General features: G+C 38.4%; 1 protein-coding gene across 2 annotated transcripts in view; it reads left to right on the top strand.

Annotated features, from left to right (window-relative positions):
- CUNH1orf21 (chromosome unknown C1orf21 homolog) overlaps positions 1-23,117 on the top strand; it is a 229,262-nt gene that overhangs the window by 121,159 nt on the left and 84,986 nt on the right. The window lies entirely within an intron of this gene.

Raw genomic sequence — 23,117 nt, 5'->3', positions numbered from 1 at the left:
ACTTTAGCTCACTTTATCATTTGATTACCAGTCCAGATGGTGTTGCCTAACACAACCTTTATTGTAATCAGGGAAATGCATATTAAAACATGATTCCTTAGCTTGGCAAAAATTTGAAGATTGATAATATCAGATTTTGGCATGGTAATAGGAAAATATGTATTTACATACTAGTGGTACATATCTTGGAGGACAATTTAGCAGTATCTATTAAAATTTAAACATGCGCTCAGTATCACCCAGCACTTCCATATCTTGATATCCACCCAAGCAGCTGCCCTTGTGGATGAGAAAGCTTGCACAAGACTTTCACTACAGCGTCGTTTCTATAAGTGAAAAATCAAAAATAACCTTCATGCTTGTCACTAGGAGAATGCTACAGCCGTAGTACACTAGACAGCAATTAAAAAGAATGAGTTAGAATTTATGAACTGTCAGGGAGAAATGCAAATTATAGATTGGATGTGTATAGTATGATACCATTTAAGGTTTTTTAATGAAACAAAACAACCCCCTACATGTGCTATGAGTACTCATAAATGTACAGGGATCCATAGAAAAGCCTGGATGGATGTGTCCCTAACTACTAAGAGTGGGCACCTGGGGCTTCCCTGGTGGCGCAGTGGTTGGGAGTCCGCCTGCCGATGTGGGGGACGCGGGTTTGTGCCCCCGTCCGGGAGGATCCGGCATGCCGCAGAGCGGCTGGTCCCATGGGCCGTGGCTGCTGGGCCTGCGCGTCTGGGGCCTGTGCTCCGCGGCGGGAGAGGTCGCAGCAGTGAGAGGCCCGCGTACCGCAAAAAAATTAAAAAAAAAAGAGTGGGCACCTGAGTTAATGGGGGACATAAGTGTGCCATGGCTCAGTTTCCTCCTCTGCAAAATGGGGATAATAATTGAACCCACTTTAGCAGGAATTTATGAAAATTAAAAAGATATTCCTGTAAACTCTTAGCACGGTTTCTGGCATAGAAAATGCAGATGTTGGCTATTGTCAACAGTGGAGTTATATTGGGTGTGGTGGTTAGGGGATTTTTATCCTTATAAAAGTATTTTAAAATTTTAATATTTTTAATTTTTAAGGAAAATATGATTATATTATTTATGTGATTTAAAATTTATTTTTAAAGGGGATAATAATAACAAAACTCCAGTAACTACTTGCATACCTGGGGATCTGTAATGTAAGTAGGATTGTCATTTTCTCATTATCTTAAATACCCTCAGTTTTTCACCATTCTCTGATATCTGATTAACAGCAGGCAAGCTGAAGGAGCTCACAGAAGCTCAAGGATCATCCAGCTTCATTTTATGTAGGTTAATAGTTCTGCATATAAATAATTTAAGGGTAAATTACTCCAGTCTTGGCACTATTCAGTCCCCTTCCCTCTCCAAAGACAAAAAAAGACATAGTTTTGAAGTGCTTTCTCTCACTACACGCTAAGACATTGTCATTTTTTCCTTGATTAACATTTGTCATTCTTAAGCTGTCCTCCCTTAGGAGTTAATGAATCATTTGATGGTGGTTTTTTGTTTTGGGGAGTTTTTGGGTTTGAGTTTGGGGTTTTGTATGTATTTCCTAGATTTACACGTATTGAAATAGTTTTTGGGTTTGAGGTTGGGGTTTTGTATGTATTTCCTAGATTTACACGTATTGTAATAGTTTTTGACTCACTATTTCCAGATATCTTTGTATAAATGAGAAGGCACTTTTCTGTCACATGAGACATATCATGGTTGGGTGAGCTTTTGAGTTTAGTATTATCCAGAGAGTTGAAGACTGAGTTGAAACATGCTTGTCTAACTCACCAATTCCTGAGTACAATCAAGTGACAAGATAAGAAATAGAGCATTCTAATGGGCTTTAGTGGAAAAGGAGAATGAATCAAGCTCTAGGTACGCCCTCTTCCCACCTGTTGAGTTTGTGAGAGCTCCTATACCTATCTCCGGTACATTACATTTCCAGTAAATGTCAGGACATCCAGTTGCAGAAATGAAGACTTAGAGATTAGGAGACATCTTTGATAAGAGGAAAATTTCCAGCAAGCTACCAGAGCTCTCTTTGGAGCAGTGGCATTCAGCTGGTGAAAACTGGGAAGTGGCTCTGACCCACGGAATGTGCTCTGGTTGAAGCAGGCCCCTGGAGGGGGCTAATGTTCTCCAAAGCATTGGATTGATTGACAGCCTGAAACAAACCAGAGAACAGTCTGCAATTTCACTCATTACCTGTAAGTCAGTAGGAAAGCTAAGTGCTCAGGACTGCAGTCACCATATCACTCTTTCTAGAGTATGCCGGTGAAGAACAAGTCATGTGAATGAACATTGTAAACTTTGACTCAATAAGGTTTATTATGCTAAGATATATAATTCCCGTCCAGGTCCTCTCTAATGAGGAACCTGTCCTCTCTAATGAGGAACCCTCTTAAGGGTCAATTTAAACTCTTCTTTTTAACAGGTACGACCATGTTTACTTATCCTATGACTCTGCAGAGCAACTAATATAATAGCCAACTGACTTTTTGGTTTAAAGGTTGTTCTTGGTGATCTTAGGAGTGACTGTTTATCTTTGAGAGCTCGTCTCACATGGAAGGTCAAGTAGTTATTTTTGGAAACCAGATAATGCAAAAGACCATGACTTTGAATCATCTCAGTTTCCCAAGTCATTTATACATTCCTAGCACTCTTGAGAATAAGGTAAAATAAACTGACATGGGTAAAGCTGATATTACAGACAAAGGGTCAAGCTCTACAAAGAACCTCCTTTCCCCTCCCCTCCCTCCTTCAAGGGTACAGGTTGGATTTGAGCTCAGGCTGGGGCTGGAATGAATTGTGGAGGAGAGAAGTGGGATTTGGACTTGAAGGAGTTACTTCCTGGTTTGCAGACATTCTGGTTTGGTTTGGGTTGAGGGTTCCCAAACCAAGGTGAAGATAGGGGGTGAAGATGCTCCTGAGAGCATCTGTTTTAGACAAGAGAAACCTCTTCCTAGAGCAGCTTCATAAACATCACTTTAGCCCAAGACTCATCCCCAAGATTCCCTGCTTTTAACCCAGTGGTCTCATTCTCATTTCCTGTTCTCGCATGCATAGGACATGGGCACCAGCCTCGGGTTCTTCCAGATAATTAGAGAAACAGCATCAGGATCTCAGACACGATCTACCTGACCAGAACCGTTTAGTTTCTGGGGAGAAAAACAGCTCATGTAAGCTTTAGTTCTGGCAGCATCATTCTCTTTTGTTGCAGCACAGATGGAACAGGAGGGAAGAATTCTGTCTCTTCAGTGATCTTGGAAAACATTCTTTATCCAACTAGTATTTTTGTGTTACTTGAGCCAGGCACATTCAGGGTCTTACAGATTCTCCTGGCACTGTGGTAGTTTATTTTAGAGTAGAACAGGAGTAGAGTTTAATTCACTAAGAAGGAGAGATTTGTTGAATCAACCCTCTAAATTTTAAGTGTTGAACAGAAGCAGAGTTCCTAATTCAGGAACAGAATGTTATGAGAATAGAAGAATACCCACAAAGTGCTTTGTAAACATAAAGTCCAACACAAATTATAGTGGTTATTGTTGTCACTAGTTAAAAGGACACTTAGATTCGTTTCTGAGATTAGTTGCTATTTCATGGTGGAAACAAAGTTAAGGAACAGCATTCTTCTGGTTTTAAGTAAGAGTTAATACCTAGTCCCCTCGAAGAAAGCCATATCATCATAGCACACTTCATTCTCTCACAGAGAAAGGGCAATATTAAAGTGTACACAGGTTCCCCCCGCTATCTGAAAGTAGTGTTACTAGGAAACTTCCTGTAACCTGGAATGGTGCAAAGTGAAGAAGCAATTACCTTCGGACACGCCTTGCTAACGGATGCACAAAATAAATTGAGGTAAAGCACAGACACAGTTCACAGATACAGCAGCTTCATGCTGAGATGCTGAGTGTAGTTTCTGGGGAAGGAGCGTGGTAGTGCCACTCTCACTGCTGGGGGAATGCACTGCCTTTATAATGGCTCCTGCAAAACAAACGCTGAATGCTATTTTCGCTTTTTGCCTTTTTTCCTAAAAGCAAAAATCCTCTTCATTTCTTTCAGTTAGCGAAAAACAGGTACTAATTCTTTCGTAAAAGCAAAGTGGTGTAAAGCAAACTTTGAAAAAGCAGGGGATACCTGTACCCAACAGATACAGAAATCAATGAATCGAAGGTGGTTTTTGGAGCAACTACTATAATCATCCCCAAAGCTAGGCATAGCAGAACATGACTGAAACCCTATTTCAAATAGCTTTTTCTCTTTTCCATACTAATATACTGACACGACCTTATGCAGGTGAGCACGGTGTTAGGGTCCTGGTACAGCATCTCTCTTTTTTTCATAACTATTTTTTAAGCTGACGTATAGTTAATTTGCAATGTTGTGTTAGTTTCAGGTATATAGCAAAGTGATTGATTTATACATGCATGTATATATATTTTTTCAGATTCTTTTCCATTATAAGTTATTATAAGATGTTGAATATAGTTCCCTGTGCTATACAGTAGGTCTTTGTTGTTTATTTTATAAATAGTAGTTTGTATATGTTAGTCCCAAACTCCTGATTTGTCTCTCTCCTCCCCTTTCCCCTTTGGTAACCATAAGTTTGTCTTCCATGTCTGTAAATCTATTTCTGTTTTATAAAATAAGTTCATGTGTGGAATTTAGATTCCACATATACGTGATATCATATGATATTTGTCTTTCTCTGACTTACTTCACTTAGTATGATCATCTCTAGGTCCATCCATGTTGCTGCAAATGGCATTGTTTCATTCTTTTCTATGGCTGAGTAGTATTCCACTGTGTGTGTGTGGGGGGGTATACACACCACATCTTCTTTTTATCCATTCATCTGTTGAGGGACATTTAGGTTGCTTCCATGTCTTGGCTGTTGTAAACTGTGCTGCTGTGAACATTGGGGTACATGTATCTTTTTGAATTATAGTTTTCTCTGGATGCATGCCCAGGAGTGGATTGCAGGATCATGTGATAACTCTATTTTTAGTTTTTTTTTACAGTATATCTCTTGAATAAATTCCTATTTCAATGTACTCAGTTCTCACTGTCAGCTAGGTATTGTCTGAGTGCTGACGGAAAAAAAGGATTAACGAGGCACCAGTGTAACTCAGGAAACTCAAGGGGCGACAGATTGGTACACAGGAAGTCTCAGTAGAGGGCCTAATGCAGTCTTTTGGGAGAATGGGAATGGAATGGTGGACCCTGATTGGGAGATCTGAGGAGATTCACAGAGAGCTAGCACTGCAGCAGGGCCTTGAATGAAAGCAGTTTGCATTGGCAAATGAGGAGGGGAAAGGGATTTCAAGCAGAAGGAATAGTGGGAGCCAAGCACAGAGACGTGACATGAATAGTGAGTGGACGGGGAGGCTGATGGAGCACATTGTGAAGTAAGTGTTCATTGGGTAGTTAGTGTGTTTTAGCTGTTTTTTTTCAAGCCAGCACATTAATTTCTGGTGTACAGATAGCCACATTCTTTAGACAGTTTGCAGCTACAGAATAAATAGAACAGATCTCTGCTCATCTAACTTAAAGATTGAGGGTGTTGATAATGACTTCCCTTTTCCCAGCATTGTTGCAAAATGTGATTGCTTTTAAATATGCCTTCCTTGGACGCAAAGTGTTTTCTAAAAGTTGCTGAACATAGTTACTCTTGATCTCCTCTGCCCTGTAAAGCATAGCTTCTTATTTATCCTCCAGAACCTTCCCTGTTTAACTTTGGGAAGTACAGCAAACACAAGCCTTATATTTAAAATTATACCTTATATTTCAATATTAAGGTATAAGGTATACCTTATATTTAAAATTTTGGCCTCTTCTCCAAGAGCCATACTATGATATTTAAATAGACAATGGAAAGAAGCCCTCTTCAAATCTTGATTCTGTTTGATACACATGGTCATTTTAGATATTGGATTTATTTGTCTCGCTGTTTTAGCCTGGGTATTTTTTTACCCAAGTGGCCCAGATACAACAGTGGAGTGGGGGAAATGAGTGACAAGTGAGAGGGCCACCTAAGGCTCACCACCGATTAGAGTATCTAGAACAATAACACAGTCATGTGCCTTTTCTGCAGGTTGTTTGTATTTCTCTCTTAATCTCCCCTGTGATGCTAAATATAAAACCAAAGCATATAAGTTTCACTCATCGATTGGCAAACTCAGTGAAGTTAGCTTCACCCAAAATTAATAATTTATGCCCTAGAGGTGAGAATATCAAAAACTGTGGTACTGTTTCCAAGAGTCTGGGCTTTGAGTAGTGTCTCTTCTTATAGACTTTATTTGTGAGTAATTAATACTTAGTATTAACAGAGGTATAGTACTCAACAGCCTCCTGATTTGTTTCTAAAAGGTTCTTGGTAATTTTGACAATGGATTCTATACCTGTCATTCAGAAAAGATAGAAATAAATAACCAGGCATAAAAAATTCATACATCTTCTTTGAAAGGGGGGGATGTATTGTTTAGCTTGTCAACATTATAATAGATAACATGAAGATGCCATTGTAACTGCCTGCTTCACGTTCACAATAGATCTAATTTATTTACTCTGTATGATAATAGGTGCCAAAGTTCCTCCTTCTTTGAAAATTAAAACAACTGGTAATGACAGATATATTGTCTAAAACTTAATGAGCTGGTTTCATTTTTTTGTTCATGTCAGAGTGTGATGTTATACTGCAGATTTTCATTTACTGACAAAACATCTGCTCATAAGTAGATTATTTGAGGGCTTGCTTGATTGGAGGCAAACCTTTTTTTTTTTTTTTTTTTTTAATATGTTATGGATTTGTACAGTTGAGGGCGCTTAGACCAGAAACAAGACAGTAATCTGGTGACTAGAACTGGAAGATGAGGTTTAAAGGTTGGTCTCAGAAACAAGGCAGAAGAAAGACAAGTATCACATGATACCACTTATATGTGGAATCTAAAAACATGATACAAATGAAATCAGAAAAAACTCACAGACATAGAAAACAAACTTATGGTTACCAAGGGGAGGAGGGTTAAATTAGGATTTGGGATTAAAATATACACACTACTGGGCTTCCCTGGTGGCGCAGTGGTTGAGAGTCCGCCTGCTGATGCTGGGGACACAGGTTCGTGCCCCAGTCCGGGAAGATCCCACATGCCGCGGAGCGGCTGGTCCCGTGAGTCATGGCCGCTGAGCCCGCGCATCCGGAGCCTGTGCTCTGCAACGGGGAGAGGCCACAGCAGTGAGAGGCCCGCGTACTGCAAAAATAAATAAATAAATAATAAATAAATAAATAAATAAATAAATATACACACTACTATATGTAAAATAGATAAACAATTCAAGGGCCTGCTGTATAGCACAGGGAACTATTAATATATTCGATATCTTATAATAACCTATAATAGAAAAGAATCTAAAAAAGAATGTGTGTGTATACACACACACACACACACACACACACACACACACACAAAATCACTGAATCACTTAGCTGTATACCTGAAACTAAGAGGTTTTATAAATTTAAAAATAAATAAATATAGAAACAGAACAGAATGTTCCTTATTAGAAGTGGAGTCCAGGCACACTGACAGGAATCTGGGTCTCCCAAATGCTGACCAGGGTTCCATTACCTCTCCTGAGTCTGAGATAACACAGAGCCTGAAACAAATGTCAGGGAACACCAGCTGTAGGCAAAGAACAGAGACTCTCTTTACAGTGAAATTGCTTCACAGTCCGTGTGATGCCTTATAAGCTCATATCAGAGAATCCCTGCTGGCCAGGAGCTGGCGGTCTAGTGAAACAAGATAAACAACACGGAACCATTGGGTTTGGTTTACTCCTGTTACTCTCTTACTTAATTGTACTTTTAAAATTAATTTTTCCCTGATTATAAATGTACTGCTTGCTTGAATTACTTCAAAACATCCTGGGAAAATAGAAAAGTGAGTAAAAAATAAATAAAATTGGTCATAAATCCCTTCACAGCTGTTTATGTTTTATGCTTAAATACGTAGAAATATAATCTTTCTCTGGACAGAAGTGGACCTGAATTTTTTACAGAGCTATGTATGGTATTTCTTACCATAGGTCCAACAGCCATACTTGTAGGATATTGAAAAACTGTGATCCCACAAACATCTTCATGTGAGTGTTGATAGTATCTTTATTCACAATCACCAAAAAACTGGAAGCATGTAAGATATCCTTCACTGGTGAATGAACAAACTATATACAATGGAGTATTATTTAGTGATAAAAAGAAATGAGCTACTAAGCCATGAAAAAACATAGATGAGTCTAAAGTGTACATTGCTCAGTGAAAGAATATAGTCAAAAAGGTACAATACATACGATATGATTCTATTTATATGACATCTGAAAAAGGCAAAACCATCCAGATGGTAAAAAGATAAGTGGTTTCCAAAGGTTTGTGGGAAAAGGAGGGCTGAATAGGAGAAACACAGGGAATTTTTAGGGGAGTGAAACTATTCTGTATGAGACTGTAATGGTAGATACATGACACTATGCATTTGTTAAAATGCACTTGGGCTTCCCTGCTGGTGCAGTGGTTGAGAGTCAGCCTGCCGATGCAGGGGCCACGGGTTCGTGCCACGGGTTCGTACCCCGGTCTGGGAAGATCCCACATGCTGCGGAGCGCCTGGGCCCTTGAGCCATGGCTGCTGGGCCTGCACGTCCGGAGCCTGTACTCCACAACGGGAGAGGCCACAACAGTGAGAGGCCTGCGTACTGCAAAAGAAAAAAAAAATGCATTTGTTAAAATGCATAGAACTTTACAACAAAGAGAGTAAATTTTAATGTTTGTAAATTAAAAAAGAAACTTAAGAGGTCAGGGGATCCCAAGATGGAATGTAGACTGACAAAAGAATCTAACAGTATTACAAGTATATGAAATAATCTCACTGAAGAGGGTGACGTAAGTAACTCCGTAAATGATGGATGGAGACTGTAAAAGTAAAAGAAACTTTATGTAAGCACAGTACTCTTTTTTGCAGTGGTGCTAAGAGTTAACAATTCTGAAAACACTGTAATTAATGAATTTGTGGATGCTGGATGGTGGAGGCAGGTTTCTCACTGTTGGAGTGAGAGGTTAGACACACATGAGAGGTGGCTAGAAGCATCCGGTGGCAGTGGTTTAGAGTTGGTGATATCAGTGTGAATTAATGTTTAGCCAAATATAGATATAGATGGGTACATGTATAAATATTGATCGATATGTATAAACACGTGTAAACATACAGTCACATGTATGGGCATGCATATATTTATATACATGTATGTACGTACATGTGTTGGTACCTGTATTTGTAGTATATGTATGCACAGGTGTGGGTATGCATGTACACACACACCGCTTTCTTGCTCTCTCAGCTGAGAGGACCTAGAGTCAATGACACTCCAATAGCAACAAACATACCCAGCACCCGGATCTTGTTTCTAGTACCATTCTCCAAAAAAAGGAACCAAGACTTTTTGGACAAATGGCTGATTATAGGGCTGGGGAATATGTAAGATGATCCTAGAGTATTTTGTAGTGCCCAAATTAGGAAGTGCTAACAATATATACACACAATGATGGGGTATGTCACAGGGGCACAGGGACCAACTGAAAGAACTCCAAGCAGTCAAAGCTGAAAGAATTGGAGCAACAAAATTAATCATACAGTATTAGATTGTGCTATTAAGTATGGAATAGCGCACAATGCATTTACTTTATACAAATTATAAAAATAAATACCCATGGGTCCATACTGATACACATAAATGATTGAATAAAAAGAGAAGAATTGATAAATCTCCTATGCAGAATAATTCCAAATCATTTATGTATTACTCTACCCACAAGGAGGCGGAGCATAACTTCCCACTTCTTAAGTATGGGTGGTGCGCAGTGACTTCCTTAGAGAGAGTACATTGTGAATATGGGGCAAGAAAGGTAACGTTAGAGTGGAGAAAACTGACAAACACTACCCCAGCCAGGTGATCAAAATTAACAGTGACAGTGTTGTTTATGTTGATAGCACATACCCTTGTTATGATGTGATGAGAATGACCTCTGTGGTCTTCCTCCCGAAAACCCATGACCTCAGTATAATCATGAGAAAAAAATTAGACAAATCCCAATTGAGGGACAGTCTACAAAATACCTGGCCAGTACTCCTCAAAACTTTCAGGGTCATCAAAACCAAAAAATAATCTGAGAAACTGTCACAGTCAAGAGGAGCCTAAGGAGACATGACAACTAAATGTAATGTAGTGTCCTGGATGTGCTCCTGCAACAGGAAAAGGAAACTAAGTAAAAGCTATGGAAATCTGAATATCGTTTCAATGTTTGGTTCATTAATTGTGACAAATGAACCATCCTAATCTAAGATTTTACCAGTAGAGGAAACTGGATGTAAGGTATATGGGAACTCTTTACTATTCTCACAACTTCTCTGTAAATGTTAAACCATTCTAACTTATAAAATTTAAGTGTAAAATAATGGACCTGTCCTATACACACTATGAATATACTGTTTGAATATGTCATAATTTAACTGACACTTCAGAGAACAATTTTTTTAATTTTATTTTTTTTATATAACAGGTTTTTATTAGTTATCTATTTTATTTATATTAGTGTATATTTGTCAATCCCAGTCTCCGAATTCATCACACCACCATCACCCCTCCCCCCACTTTCCCCCGCTGGTGTCCATATGTTTGTTCTCTACATATATGTCTCTATTTCTGCCTTGCAAACCGGTTCATCTGTACTATTTTTCTAGATTCCAAATATATGCGTTAATATACGATATTTGTTTTTCTCTTTCTGACTTACTTCACTCCGTATGACAGTCTCTAGGTCCATCCACATCTCTACAAATGACCCAGTTTTGTTTCTTTTTATGACTGAGTAATATTTCATGTATATATGTACCACATCTTCTTTATCCATTTGTCTGTCGACGGGCATTTAGGTCGCTTCCATGACCTAACTGTTGTAAATAGTGCTGCAGTGAACATGGGGGTGCATGTGTCTTTTTGAATTATGGTTTTCTCTGAGTATATCCCCAGTAGTGGGATTGCTGCATCATAGAGTAACTCTATTTTTAGTTTTTTAAGGAACCTCCATACTGTTCTCCATAGTGGCTGTATCAATTTACATTCCCACCAACAGTGCAAGAGGGTTCCCTTTTCTCCACACCCTCTCCAGCATTTATTGTTTGTAGATTTTCTGATGATGCCCATTCTAACCCATGTGAGGTGATACCTCATTGTAGTTTCGATTTGCATTTCTCTAATAGTTAGTGATGTTGAGCAGCTTTTCATGTGCTACTTGGCCATCCGTATGTCTTCTTTGGAGAAATGTCTATTTAGGTCTTCTGCCTGTTTTTTGATTAGGTTGTTTGTTTTTTTAATAATGAGCTGCATGAGCTGTTTATATATTTTGGAGGTTAATCCTTTGTCCATTGATTCGTTAGCAAATATTTTCTCCCGTTCTGAGGGTTGTCTTTTCGTCTTGTTTATAGTTTCCTTTGCTGTGCAAAAACTTTTAAGTTTCATTAGCTCCCATTTGTTTATTTTGTTTTTTATTTCCATTACTCTAGGAGGTGATTCAAAAAAGATCTTGCTGTGATTTATGTCAAAGAATGTTCTTCCTATGTTTTCCTCTAAGAGTTTTAGAGTGTCTGGTCTTACATTTAGGTCTTTAATCCATTTTGAGTTTATTCTTGTGTATGGTGTTAGGGAGTGTTCTAATTTCATTCTTTTACATGTAGCTGTCCAGTTTTCCCAGCACCACTTATTGAAGAGACTGTCTTTTCTCCATTGTATATCCTTGCCTCTTTTGTCATAGATTAGTTGACCATAGGGGTGTGGGTTTATCTCTGGGATTTCTATCCTGTTCCATTGATCTGTACTTCTGTTTTTGTGCCAGTACCATATTGCCTTGATTACTGCAGCTTTGTACTGTAGTCTGAAGTCAGGGAGTCTGATTCCTCCAGCTCCGTTTTTTTTCCCTCAAGATTGCTTTGGCTATTCGGGGTCTTTTGTGTCTCCATACAAATTTTAAGATTTTTTGTTTTAGTTCTGTAAAAAAAAAATGTCATGGTAATTTGATAGGGATTGCACTGAATCTGTAGATTGCTTTGGATAGTATAGTCATTTTCACAATATTGATTCTTCCAGTCCAGGAACATCGTATAGCTTTCCATCTGGTCCTGGACTTTTGTTGGGAGACTTTTAATCAGTTTCAATTTCATTACTTGTGATTGGTCTGTTCATATTTTCTATTTCTTCCTGGTTCAGTCTTGGGAGGTTATACCTTTCTAAAAATTTGTCCATTTCTTCCAGGTTGTCCATTTTATTGGCATAGAGTTGCTTGTAGTAGCCTCTTATGATGCTTTGTATTTCTTCAGTGTCCGTTTTAACTTCTTTTTCATTTCTTTTTGTTAAATTTTTTTTTTTTTTTTTTAATTTTTTGGCTGTGTTGGGTCTTCGTTGCTCTGCACGAGCTTTCTCTAGTTGTGGCGAGCAGGGGCTACTCTTTGCAGTGTCCATTGTAACTTCCTTTTAATTTCTAATTTTATTCATTTGAGTCCTCTCCCTCTTTTTCTTGATGAGTCTGGCTAAAGGTTTATCAATTTTGTTTATCTTCTCAAAAAACAGCTTTTAGTTTTATTGATCTTTGCTACTGTTTTCTTTGTTTCTATTTCATTTATTTCTGTTCTGATCTTTATGATTTCTTTCCTTCTACTAACTTTGGGTTGTTTGTTCTTCTTTCTCTAGTTCCTTGAGGTGTACGGTTAGATTGTTTATTTGAGATTTTTCTTGTTTCTGAGGTAGGATTGTATCGCTATAAACTTCCCTCTTAGAACTGCTTTTGCTGCATCCCATAGGTTTTGGATTGTGGTGTTTTCATTGTCATTTGTCTCCAGGTATATTTTTGATTTCATCTTGGATTTCTTCAGTGATCTCTTGGTTATTTAGTAACGTATGGTTTAGCCTCCATGTGTTTGTGTTTTTTACGTTTTTTCCCTGTAATTTATTTCTAATCTCATAGGGTTGTGATCAGAAAAGATGCTTGATATGATTTCAGTTTTCTTAAATTTACTGAGGCTTGATTTGTGACCCAAGATGTGATCTATCGTGACCCAAGATGTGACCTGTCCCAGAGAATGTTCCATGTGCACGTGAGAAGAAAGTGTAATCTGCTGTTTTCAGACAGAAGGTCCTCTAAATATCAATTAAATCTCTCTGGTCTATTGTGTCACTTAAGGCTTGTGTTTCCTTATTACTTTTCTGTCTGGATGATCTGTCCATTGGTGTAAGTGAGGTGGTAAAGTCCCCCATTATTATTGCATTACTGTTGATTTCCTCTTTTATAGCTGTTAGCATTTGCCTTTTGTATGGAGGAGCTCCTATGTTGGGTGCATATATATTTATAATTGTTATATGTTCTTCTTGGATTGATTCCTTGATCATTATTTAGTGTCCTTCCTTGTCTCTTGTAACATTCTTTATTTTAAAGTCTATTTTATCTGATATGAGTATAGCTACTCCAGCTTTCTTTTGATTTCCATTTGCATGGAATATCTTTTTCCATCCCCTCACTTTCAGTCTGTATGTATGCCTAGGTCTGAAGTGGGCTGCTTGTAGGCAGCATATATATGAGTCTTGTTTTTGTGTCCATTCAGCGAGCCTGTGTCTTTTGGTTGGAGCATTTAATCCATTCACATTTAAGGTAATTATCGATATGTATGTTCCTATTACCATTTTCTTAATTGTTTTGGGATTGTTTTTGTCGTCTTTTTCTTCTCTTGTGTTTCCCTCCTAAAGAAGTTCCTTTGGCATTTGTTGTAAAGCTGGTTTGGTGGTGCTGAATTCTCTTAACTTTTGCTTGTCTGTAAGGCTTTTGATTTCTCCATCGAATCTGAATGAGATCCTTGCCGGGTAGAGTAATCTTGGTTGTAGCTTCTTCCCTTTCATCACTTTAAATATATTCTGCCACTGCCTCCTGGCTTGTAGAGTTTCTGCTGAGAAAGCAGCTGTTAACCTCATGGGGATGCCCTTGTATGTTATTTGTCATTTTTCCCTTTTTGCTTTTAATAATTTTTCTTTGTCTTTAATTTTTGCCAGTTTGATTACTATGTGTCTTGGCATGTTTCTCCTTGGGTTTATCCTGCTTGGGACTCTCTGCACTTCCTGGACTTGGGTGGCTATTTCCTTTCCCATGTTAGGGAAGTTTTCAACTATAATCTCTTCAAATATTTTCTGGGGTCCTTTCTCTCTCTTCTACTTCTGGGACCTCTATAATGTGAATGTTTGTGCATTTGTATTATGTTTAATGTTGTCCCAGAGGTCTCTTAGGCTGTCTTCATTTGTTTTCATTCTTTTTTTTTTATTCTGTTCTGTGGCAGTGAATTCCACCATTCTGTCTTCCAGGTCACTTATCTGTTCTTCTGCCTCAGTTATTCTGCTATTGATTCCTTCTAGTGTATTTTTCATTTCAGTTATTGTATTGTTCATCTCTGTTTGTTTGTTCTTTAATTCTTCTAAATGTTCTTTAATTCTTCTAGGTCTTTGTTAAACATTTCTTGCATCTTCTTGATCTTTGACTGCATTCTTTTTCTGAGGTCCTGGGTCATCTTCACTATCATTATTCTGAATTCTTTTTCTGGAAGGTTGCCTATCTCCACTTTGTTTAGTTGTTTTTCTGGGGTTGTATCTTGTTCCTTCATCATGTACATAGTCCTCTGCCTTTTCATTTTGTCTATCTTTCTCTGAATGTGGTTTTCGCTCCACAGGCTGCAGGATTGTAATTCTTCTTGCTTCTGCTGTCTGCCCTCTGGTGGATGAGGCTATCTAAGAGGCTTGTGCAAGCTTCCTGATGGGAGGGACTGGTGGTGGATAGAGCTGGGTGTTGCTCTGTTGGGCAGAGCTCAGTGAAACTTTAATCTGCTTGTCTGCTGATGGTTGGGGCTGAGTTGCCTCCTTGGTGGTTGTTTGACCTGAGGCGACCCAGCTCTGGAGCCTATAGACTGTTTGGTGGGGCCAATGCGGACTCCAGGAGGCCTCACACCAAGGAGTACTTCCCAGAACTTCTGCTGCCAGGGTCCTTGTCTCCGCAGTGAGACACAGCCACCCCCCGCCTCTTCAGGAGACCCTGCAACACTAGCAGGTAGGTCTGGTTCAGTCTCCAATGGGGTCACTGCTCCTTCCACCTGGATCCTGATGCACCCACTACTTTGTGTGTGCCCTCCAAGAGTTGAGTCTCTCTTTCCCCCAGTCCTGTCAAAGTCCTGCAGTCAAATCCCACTAGCCTTCATAGTCTGATTCTCTGGAAATCCTCCTCCCAGTGCCGGACCCCCAGGTTGCAAAGCCTGATGTGGGGCTCAGAACCTTCAGTGGGTGGACTTCTGTGGTATAAGTGTTCTCTAGTTTGTGAGTCACCCACCCAGCGGTTACGGGATTTGATTTTATTGTGATTGCTCCCCTTCTGCTGTCTCATTGCGGCTTCTGCTTTGTCTTTGGATGTAGGGTATCTTTTTTTGGTGAGTTCCAGTGTCTTCCTGTCGATGATTGTTCAGCACTTAGTTGTGATTCCAGTGCTCTCGTCTGAACAATTTTTCATAATACTTTGTATCTCCAGTCATTCCCTTAGCATAAATCCCTATGTGTAAGATGACTGAGACAAAGAGATTTTTTTATATATGTATTCCAAATTACCCTCTCTCCAGAAACAATCTTTTACCAACTTATCTTCCCATCACCAAAGTATGAGTGTCCATTTCTCTTGACCCTTTACCACGTGGGGAACTTTATAACTTTTAGTTGTTGCTACCCTGTATCTTTTTGTTTTGATTTGCTTTTTTTTGGTTACTAATGAGTTTACACTTTTAAAAATGTGTTTATAACTTAGAATGTAAGGTCCACAAGGATGAGATCCTATTTGTTTTATTCAGGACCTAATATTAATACTAATAATACTAATAAACATTTAATGAATAAATCATATTTCTTATGTTTCACTTTTGCTGGAATTGAACGTTTTCCTTTCATTGGACCCTAGGGGTAAAAAGGCAGGAGAAAAGAATTTTTTAATTCTATTCTTACACGTGAATATGAAACTATAAAGCTGGATATCTTCATGAGGAATTCCTAAGTAATGGCCTCCTTGGATCTTATTCAGATAAGTTGGCCCATCCTTTATTATGCTGTATTTGAGTTTTACCCAAGATCCTGGCTATTGCAATAAGAACATTGCATAAGATGGGAACAATTGTGACCTTTGGGGAATCATGACATTAGGTGAAATTAATCCCAGATTAAAATATTCTTCTAGAATCAGTCATCCACCCATCCATCTGTACCTCTTTCCAATCAATTAGGATAAAGAACTGGGACAGCAGTATTTTTTAAACAGCTTTGAAATATTCATCAGTTATTCCAATAGTGCTGAATTAAACATATAAATATGGTTAGGCAGCATCGCTTCCCTGACTGCTGAGAGATTTAGGTCATTCAGTAGGTTTCATACTCCTGAAGAAGAGTGCCCTTACCCAATGTTGTTCCCTGAGAGAATCAAAACTTATGTGATTCCTGCTTTAACCTCAGGATGATGAGATAACTGAACTGAGATGAACTCTTTGAACTGGATATTATTGGTCTTTCTCACTTAGTCATAGAAAATATGCTCAAAAGTTACTTCTTAAGGTATCTCTCAGTTTGGGGAGTACATTGACATTACCTGCTAACAATAATAGTATTTTCTGAGTTGGAGCAATGGTGAATTTTTTTTACTCCTTAAATAGTTCTGCATCTAAGTTTCTGTAGTACAGTGATAGTTTACTTTGTTTTAAGGCAAAGATACATGTACCTGCAGAGATGAATGGGAAAAAATAGCTTTTATTTTAAACTTAACGTTAGCTATTAACGCCTCCTTTGTTTTATTTTTGTATAAATTTTGGTTATTATAATAATTATTTTCATACCATTGGTTTCCATGGAAAATTAACTTCCAGTGTAACATCTTAATTTGTCATCAAATTTTCATAAAATTTATGCAGTGTACTCTTCAGTGTAGTTGGATCATAATTTTATCCCTTTGTTTCATGACATCTTTCATTTCCATCATTTGATTTTGTGGTTTTTTTTTAAACCAAGAAATCATATCAGCATTAAGAAAGATTGGCTTATGGTTCTGATTGTGTAAGCAGAAGCCATATCAGTGTTGTGACATACACAGGAATTTTGTGATCAGATCATGAAATGCATCTGAAGAATCCACAAGAGAAGTTTGCTTGTGTCAACTGACCAAAAAAACAAAAAAAATTATGGGGGCAGTGTATCTCTGGGTTGCAGGGTTATGGAAGATTCTTCTTTTTTAAAAATTCCTTTCTGTTTTCCTCCTTAATGAACATTTATTACTTTTACAACTCAGGGAAAGGAAATTATACAAAAGGCACTTAAAACACAAGGATTCACAGCAGAATAACAACATCCATGCTACCACAAATATTAGTTGCTTTTTTTCTGGAAATGTACATCTCTGTGAGAAGAGGGAAAAGGACCATTCACCCAATTTCCATCTCAGTTGAGAACCAGTGGAAACGTCATTCTGCTGTAGGTGGTGTGGTAAATGAATGAATGCAGCCCTATAACTTTTCAGGGCTTTGTAAACTAGGAAGGGAAAAACAATTTGTCCATGTGGACAAATTGCTTTGCTTTTTAGGAATTCTTTAAAAGATACAATGAAAGTAATGTTGTGAAACTATTCCCATTATTTAGCAAAGTGGCAATAATTTAAAATTTTTATTGTTGGAATTAATGAAAGAAAACTTGAGTTAACCAAATTGCCCAGGGTTTAGAGTATATCGATCAAGCACCATCATTCCTTTATTCTTGCCTTGTTATTGAAAGTTTTTTGAAATATATTTTATTTGCCCTCTTTTTGTTAGTAAGTACAGGATTTTGAGTATTAGTAAATTTTTCTTTCATGATTCACTATCTTGCCCTGGCCTTAAGGTTGTTGTTAAAAACACCAAAAACTGAACAATATATCCAGAGGCTGAGGAGATTTGGCTAAATCTGTGCTAGCCTTCTGACATCCCCTAGAAAAGAGTTTATTTTTTATCTAAACATTATTTTCTCTTATACTTAACCTACAAGTATTTTTGGAGTATCCTTCTGTTTCCAAAATTTTATTTTTTTTACTTTAGAATCATTAGTGCTGAATTCTCTCTTATCAGCTCAGGTGGAATTTGGCAGGTAATACAAACATAAATCAGGTTATTGGCATCCTGAAGTTGTTCAGGGACTAAATTGTGTTTGATTACTGCTTTAAAAAAATGAGAATTGTTTGGCAGCCATATGGTAAACTAACTCCAAATATATCTAGTCATTTTGCTGTGAACCCACTGTGTTTAAGAATGTTCACATAGGTACATTTTCATAGTCTCTCAATTCTTTAAAGGAATAACCCTCAACAGGAGAATTTGCTTAGCTACCATGGCAGGGATGTATGATATTTTAATATATCCCCCCAAATATCTACTCCCAGTTGCTTAAAAGAAATAGTTGCTTCACCCCATAGAAGAAAACCAGTACCACCACTGTTCTGATTATCTATTATTGTTGCATCACAAACCACTGAAAAATGTAGTGCTGTAAAATAGCAAGTTATTATTATCTCATGGTTCTGTGGAGCAACTGGGTTTAGCTAGACAGTTCCTGCTTAAGGTCCCTCGTGCACTTGCACTTAGTTGTTGGCTGAGGTTGCAGTCATCCTAAGGCTCAACTGGGCTTCGTCACAGGGCTGGCAATGGATGTTGGCCATGAGGTCAGCTGGGGCTGTTGACAAGTACCTATATATATGACTTTTCCACATGGCTTGGGCTTCTCACAGCATGGTGGTCTGAGGGTAATCATGCTTCTCACCAGATAACTGGCTTCCCAGAGGCAGCGGCCCTTCTTCCAATTCTATTTGTCAGGGCAGTCACAGAGCCTGCCCAGATTCAAGGGGTTGAAATTATAGGCTCTGCCTCTTGATATGGGAGTGGCAAGGTTATATTGCAGAGCGCAGGGCATGGGAGATACTATAGCAGCTGTCTTTGGGAACTGCCATCTGCTACAACCACCAGCCTGTTCAGATGTTTCCATGGGTAGGGACCACTTTATGTGAAAAGCCTTGTGGGAAATCCCACTGACTTCAGAAACCTGGATTGTGTCCTTGGATCTACTTTCTATTTTAAAAGAAAAGCTGACAGTGACGCATCTACCTCATGCTTGGGTCCTAAGCAAAACACCTCTAGAAGTACCAGATACCCGAAAGGCTAAATGTATCTAATAACATCATTCCTAAGTCTTCTCAGATATAAGGTGACATCTAAACAAGCCTAAGAAAAGCAATCTTCAGCATCAAACCTAGCCAGGCTACTTTCTAACTGGATGACCTTACTCAGACTGCATGAGCCTTGGTCTCTCATCTGTAAAGTAGGAATAATTATTTCCCCAGGTTGATTTGAGGAATTAGGTGATTTTTGTAAAACACCTAGTATACTGCAGCACACCATTAAGTACTTAACGAGTTAGCTGTTTTCCTCTTATCTCTACTTTCCTGATTTCTATGTGCTTCATATGCCCTCAAAACCAGCTCCTAGAGAGTTCCAGGCACTTCAGTGTTTACTAACTTAGGTCTTACTATTTTGTTGAACATCATCCATAGAATTTTTTAGTGAAGTTTTCTAATTAGTTTCAATTTCAGGTCTTTGAACTTATAAGTATAGTATCAAAATCAACATTAATAATTTTTTACTTTCCTAAAAACGTTTCCAATGTGGTGGCTGATGTTGGATCATTGTGTTTAAAGTGGAAGATCTCCATTTTAGTCTTAATGACTAATTTTCAAGTTTAAATTAGCTCATGTTATTGGAATTTAAGAAAGAACAAATAAAGTGAATTTATAATGGGTGTTTAACTAGAATTTGTCATCACTCATAATGAGGGAAAACTGTGTAGCTCTAGGCAGCTCTCATGTCTCAAGAGTCTGCTAATTAGCTAAATGTTTGGCATATCTCAGTCACCCTAGTAGCCTGTATAATTAAAATTAGCTTTGAACACACAGTATCCCACATCTTGTTTTCCTTTTTGAAGGCATCTTCTTCAACTGGGAGCTTTCTAATAATAGTTCCTCAGCCCTGAACTGATCTCAGGATAAGGAGGGAACATGTCCACCAAATGAATCTTTTTATTTTGTGTGTTTTTAAAGAAGGTTCAAGTGGGAAGCATTTTTTAGAGAAAAAAATAAATCCTTTATAGGGTTAGAGCTTGCAGTGATTTCCCAATCATTGAAGAGAGTACAGAAAGATTCAACATAGATGGACAAGTAGTTTATCCTTTTTAGTTCATTTAATTTTTTCACAAAATTTTAGGAATATCAGGAAATTGAAGATTTTTTTTAAAGTCTGGCACTGGTATAATAGAGCATGCTACAGGTTGAACTGTCTTGTCAAGACTGTAAGGAAAGAAAATGTCTCAACCCCATTCATTCAGTCACTGGACAAATATTCCTTAGTCAGTTACATGACAGTTACTGTCCTTGGGTTTGGAGATTATGAGGAATACCCACATTTCTGTCCTTGAGGAGCTTACTGTCTAGAAGGAGAAGGTAAGCTAGTGAACATGCAGTTTCCAAGCAGCAGGCTAACAGGCCTAATGCGTAAACACATGGTACCATGCACACTGAACCCAAACTTACTACATCTGGGAAGTCTTCTTGATAGAGAGGTCCCTTTTATATTCTCATTTAGCTAAACTACCTTCAGCATCAAAGCTCTGTGAAAAAGAGTATTGAGAAATATGGGCTCTTGATTCTCCATCCTTTGTACATAGCATATGGTGCTTTGATGTTACAGGTGATTCTTGGGAATATCCTCTGCGCCGGAGGTGTGTGTTAATTCAGCAAGTGGTTGTTCGGTCCTTGTCATGTTCTGGGAATTGTGCTGAGAGCCAGGAATACAATGGATACCAAATTGTATAAAACATGGTCTTTGCCTTTGTGAAAGTCATAATCTGTAAGAAACAAGCTGGTAAAGAAATGTAGAAACAATATGGTACATGGTGACTTACAAGCATACATTTCTAACTGAAAGAGCAGCAGATAAGGGAACAGTTAACTGTGCCTCTGGAGGTCCGGGAAGGTAGGAGCCTTGAGGGATGAATAGGATTTTTGAGGAAGACCAAGTGAGGAACAGTAGGAGCAGAGGCCAGGGGCTTAAAAGGTCTTGGTGTCAACTCAGAACTCTCCCAGATCTGGAGTGAGGTAGGTGTGGCAAGGTTCAGGGTCTGAAAGACTGTGTACACCATCATAACAAAGAGGAACGAACTGTCATTTAGTGACGAAGCCTCTGAACTCCCACAGACCCATGTTCAAATCTTCGCTCTCTCGCTCACGAGCATGTCACGTAACCTCTCTGAGCCTGAATATCCTGAGGACACACTTAGAGTACCTACCTAAGGGGCTGTTGTCAGGGTTATAGGAGACAATGCAAGGAAAGCACTTAGCACAACACATTCCACATTAGCAGACACTCAGTCAATGTTAGCACTGCTCTTACTGCTGGATTTGATCCCATGGACATCGGAAAGCTAGTGAAAGTTATTGTTCTCTTGCTATTGTCACTGTGGATTACTGAACCTCTTTTTGCTTCATCTTAAAATGTTGTTTTGATGATTTTAAAGGGTAATATTTGTAAAGTGCTTAGAACAGTGCCAGGATCATAGTAAGTGCTGTGTAAGTGTTTATCACATAATTTAATCTGCTAAGGGATAGAAATATGGTTTTCTCATTTTATACGTGAGTAAGCTAATTTCAGGGAAGTTAAACTTCTTGCCTAAGGTAGTACAGCTAATAAAGTGTGGAACCTGTGTTTCATTTCATATTATAGCAGTTGCATCTTAAAATTTGATTTAAAAAGATGTAAAGTCTGACCATCACAACACGTTTTTTAATTTTGTGAATTCTTGCCAGGTGCTTTCTGTCTTCGCTCAGGTACAAGTAATAGTTTTTTTACAGAGCGGGAGTCATAGCCAGCGTGTAACTTTGCATTCCAGTTTTTTCTTAGCATCATATCATTTTCCATTTCCCTTTATAGTCACCGTGTTAAATTTTAATGGATGTGTAAAAGTACTTCAAATTGATTTTCCTTAGCTTTTATCCTGCTGTTGGGGATTAGTCTATTTCCTGTTTTTCATTATTATATAGTACCTGATGTCACTGTAAGCATATCCCTAAATACAGCCATTTTCTTCTGTTGATTTATTTCCTTACATAAGTTTCCAGGGGTGGGATCATTGGGTTGACCATTATGAATAGTTTTATTGTTTTTGTTTGTTTGTTTGTTTGTTTTTTTGTGGTATGCGGGCCTCTCACTTGTTGCGCCTCTCCCGTTGCGGAGCACAGGCTCCGTGGCCATGGCTCACGGGCCTAGCTGCTCCGCAGCATGTGGGATCTTCCCAGACCGGGGCACGAACCCGTGTCCGCTGCATCGGCAGGCGGACTCTCAACCACTGCACCACCAGCGAAGCCCAGTTTTATTGTTTTTGACATAGGTAACCTGGTGCCTTCTACCAGCAGTGAATGGAGACTGCCAATTTCAACACCGAGATAAAGGGACGGAATTGATAACCTCTCTAGCAATGAGTGTTTTATTTTTTTAAACTTTTGCTAATTTAGTTAAGAATAAAAATGATACCCCAAAGCCCGTTTATTCTTTTGCCTGTTTTGATTATTTTTATTTTCTGAAACGGATTGTCACCTAATTTGTAATGCCCTCTTTTATGTCATCTTCTCTTACCCTCTTTTTCAATGTCTAATTACTTTTTCAAGCCTCCATATATGTACCTCTTTTATCTATTTCTGATTGACTAACCCAATTTTCTGCAGCACTGATTTTAATATTTATGCAATGATGATCTTATTGCTTCTGTCATGGAGTGAGTGCATCCTGCTGTTCCTGTTTCTTTATAGGGATGTTTCTTTTTCTTTCCCTGAGAATGAATAACAGCTGTTCCCTGAAAATTTCTCGCGTGGTGTGCAAGAC

The sequence above is a fragment of the Lipotes vexillifer genome, unplaced genomic scaffold (genome assembly GCF_000442215.2).
Source record: "Lipotes vexillifer unplaced genomic scaffold, Lipotes_vexillifer_v1.1 scaffold1577, whole genome shotgun sequence".
In the NCBI taxonomy this organism is placed as follows: Eukaryota; Metazoa; Chordata; class Mammalia; order Artiodactyla; family Lipotidae; genus Lipotes; species Lipotes vexillifer.
This window is presented reverse-complemented; position numbering and strand designations above follow the sequence as displayed.